Raw genomic sequence first — 4246 nt, 5'->3', positions numbered from 1 at the left:
AATCTACAGAGACCATGACATCATGTAGAGTACCCTCCGACCTAACCACAGATCGGTCAGCCAATTCTAGCAAAGTAGAGGTGGGTTCTACAGATGTAATGTCAAGCTTTTGGCAAGTAGTGGTTGTTAAAATATTAATTGCAGCTTCTAGATCAACTAAGGCATTAGACAGGGTCTGACCATAAATTTGAATAGTTACAATTAGATTTCTTGGGTCTTCATATTTAATGGGTGTTTCTTTCCCTGATAGTAAATCAGATAAAGTGCCGACTACTTGGACTCTTGGATTATTTGTTATAGTCCTCCTTGGTTTCTTTATTCATAATTCTTTGATAGTTTTGCATATATAGGAATGTTTTGAATGGCTTGGAGGAATGGAATTTTTATGTACAGATTTTATAATTCTCCCAGAATGTCAAAATCAGGATATTGTAAAGGTTGAGGTATGACTAATCGTTCTGGGAACAGAGGAGAGGATGTGGTTTCTTGATTATGAGTTTGTTGCTTATTCACATCCTCTTGTTGCAACAGATGTTCTCTTGGTAAATGATCTTCAATATGAACTGTTTTATCTCCCTCAGTTTCAATAATACATCCAGATCTTAACTGAAGATCATTACACTCCCTCGGGTCGGGTCTTATTTCTGGTGATCCTATAATTTGGAGAGATTGGACTGGTTTTTTATTTGGATTGGGATTGGGTTGGGATGGGAGTTGTGGTCTCAGATTAGACTGGGGATTTTGTTATAAGGCTGGCAGTGTAGGTTGAGGGAGTGAAATAGTTCCTACTGGTTGATGCATCAGTCTCTGCTAGTTTGTCTGCCAGGATGAACTTTGTGAAGTAGGGGGAGTCCATTATGGAGGGTATGGGCTACTTTGCCAATATGGTGGAGGGTATGGGCTATTTTGCCAATATGGTGGAGTGTAAGGGAAATTCGACCAACCAGATTGGCTTGCCTGATTTAGCCATGGGTTTGAAGAAGGAAATTATTGTGAGGACCAGTTTGAAAATGGGGGTTTGGGCTGACTTTGCCACATACCATATTGTTGAGCATTATACTGTGGAGGCTGAAAAGAAGAAGTTGGGTATGGAAACATACCAGATTGTCTCGGCTGCCACTGATGGCGCTGGTTGATCAAGTACACTGATTCTGGTTCTTCTTCCGCTTCTTATATACCGCTTTCAATCCAGGAAGTGAGGAGCAGCTCTCCGTAAGGTGATCTTTTGTACAGATGGCACATGTTTGGACTGTATCAGTGGACATTCCTTGTGACTATGCTTTTTCCTGCATCGGGGACAGAAGATCACCAAATTCTATTCTGCCTCCATTTGCTTCTGTTTAGCCTGCATAATATCAAGTTGTGTAGTTAGTGTCCCCAGGATATCAGTTTTAAAATTTTCCAATAAATTTCCAATTTCTACACGTGTTACTCCTTCTGTTGAAATTTTGTTATCTCTTACAAACCGATCATGTTCCGTCAGTTTTACTCTTGTGCTGCCTCTCGCACTCCTGATACATAAATCAATAATGTCAGCAAAATTCTCTTGATAAATATCCCCTTTTCCCATGATGTTTAATGTTTCAATCCATTGTTCCTTCATGCCCCTTATCAATGCAGTTTTTAACACATTATCAGGTAAAGGTAGTGATGCATAAGGAGATCTTTGTAGATTGTACTGAAAATGTTCCACATACTCCTCTAATGTTTCATTCGGTCTAGCTGCCATTTGGAATATTTCGTCCTTTAATTCTCTAGAGCTGCAATAATCCTGATATTTTTTTAGGAAAGCTTCCTTCATTCGATCCCAGTTTTTTATAACTCCACCACCTAATCCCATAAACCATCTTAAAGCAGCCGCTTTTAATGTAGAGGGAAATAATTTCAATTTCTGGGGGTTAGTGGTGTAATCATATCCCCTGCACAACACATCAAATTAAAATAAAAATGCATCCGGATCTTCTGATGTAAGACCGTGAAAGGGATATGTTGAAGAGGGATTGCTTTCATAGGCGCATTTGCTGCATAATCCACTATAGGGTATTGTAATGTATAGGTTTGAGTGTTTAGCTGATTATGAGCCATAAGGTCGAATATATGCCAATAACCTTTTGGGATATCTAGGAGGGTATTCCTAGGTTGAGAGGGAATGGATTTGACAGGGATAGTTTTAATAGCACTTCCTCTATCTGGGATAATGAGAATTCCTGATGTCTGAGGAGATTGGGTTCCTTCAATAATGATTTTTGCAGCACTCCCCTTGTCTGGGCTGTTTAATGGCTGATTCGTTCAACTAGGAGATCTTGGTTGCTCGGTTTCCCCTGTTTCTCCTTCTCCTTCATAAAGATTGCTGAAATTCCCTTCCTGCAATAGTTCTGGAGTAGAATTTTCAATTTCTTGAAATTCCTACTCTTCAGTTTGACTATGCACCTCAGCAAAGGCTACAGATGGTGATCCTGTGGCCTGAAGGGAACTAGTAGGTTGTTTAGAAATGATTTTCCTGGGTCCTACTGATGGCTGAGATTCTGTTTTCTTATAGATTTCATCTATGAAGGTCGTTCGGCCAAGAATCACTGGCCCCTTAGCTTTTTCAGGCTTGGGTGGAGGTTTGATATTTTTTTCTGGTTTTTTCTACTTAGTCATGCACTCAAATGAACTACTAAATTCTATTCAAACAAAACAACACCAAATCTGTTAGGAAAGCAGACAGAGGAGTAGGGCCTTTACAAGCTCCGTACGCAGGTTCTTACCTTTTCATTTTTAAAATCAAACTCTTCCCTAGCAGGTCCGTACACTACTCTGAAAAAAAGGACAAATGGCTACACTCTTTCCCTGGCAATGGCGCCAAAATGTAGAGCTATAAAAAGGGTCTCTTTCACCTCTAATTACCTCACATTAATATGTCAATCCGGGAGCATTTGGTTGTTTCAAAGAGTGTCTCAGTCTGAGGCTATAATTTGTCAGAGTAATGCTAGTAGTACGGTGTTCAGAAATACAAAAGTAAACTAATGCTTGTTTACAACTAAGTTACTTCAAAAGAGTAAATCACACACTCAGAAAACTAGGCAACTTATCAGTCAAGGGTTCGGTAGTGATAACCCATCCCTTTGGAAACTGATGGAAAGGAAATTAGAGAACAGACCATGGGTCTGGGAGCCAGACAGTAAATTCTGAGGCTCACTACAGCCTTAGATCATCTCCCACACCAAAACAACAAATGCTAGTGAATGGAACAACAGATAAGAGAATGGAACAACAAATAAGAAATGGAACAACAAATCTGGAATGGAACAACAATTCTGAAACGGAACAACAATTCTTAAAAGGAACAACAGCTAAACAACTAAGTCTCGCGCGTAGTAATCAAACTTAATCCACTAGCTCAAATGCATTGATCATAATCAAACAACAATCTTTCACTCTTAAGGCAGATCAAGCAGCACACAGTAATGGAACAACACTGATTACTAATAAGTTAAGGAACAGTGCTTGGAAGCCATATACGCACACAACACGCTTAAATAGTAATCTAATCTAAGCATCAATCTCAATTAAAAGGAATACGACTGCATTTCAAAATAGGACAACATTACTTCTGAATCCAATAATCGTAAAGAACATAACTTTCAAGATGAATCCTGTAACATGAATGTACAACACAAAAGCTCTGTAACAAAATAGTCACAATATTCGGTTAAGACTAATAATATTAATTTAACTCTAAAAGGAACAGTAATATAATGCAGAGGCAATACAACAGTTCGGTCTGTAGAAATCTTAATGAATTAATCTTAACAGAGCATCTGATGTAAACTTATAAAGCATATCAGATTACCAAATAACGACGTTAAGCAAACCACGCAGAAATCAAATCGTAATAATACAGAAGCAAGTGTCCTCCGGGGTCGGGCCCTTAGCCTCCAAGGGTACACCGCTTTAGGTTAATCCAGACGCAAAGATGAAATAATCAGCAAGTTTGTATTAATGCATGAAATGAAAGTACAATGAACCAGTTCTTATCGAGACTCGATGATCAAAGCTTTGGTCTTAACAGAAATTACATAAAAGCCTAAACATGTCTCTCCCAAAGCTAACAGTGTTGTCCCTTTATATAAGGGTGACGGCAGATATGTCTAAATAACAAGATAGATAAAGCAGCGATCCCTCAGGATCAAGGATCCTGAGGGATTCGTGAAACCGTTAATCCTTAATCATCTCTTTTCCCTTCTGCGTCAAGCTGGTGCCT

The sequence above is a fragment of the Pinus tabuliformis genome, chromosome Q (assembly GCF_031772625.1).
Source record: "Pinus tabuliformis cultivar Carrire ecotype Pingquan chromosome Q, CPIR1, whole genome shotgun sequence".
Lineage (NCBI taxonomy): Eukaryota > Viridiplantae > Streptophyta > Pinopsida > Pinales > Pinaceae > Pinus > Pinus tabuliformis.
The sequence above is the reverse complement of the archived record's forward strand: the minus strand, read 5'-3'. Positions refer to the sequence as shown.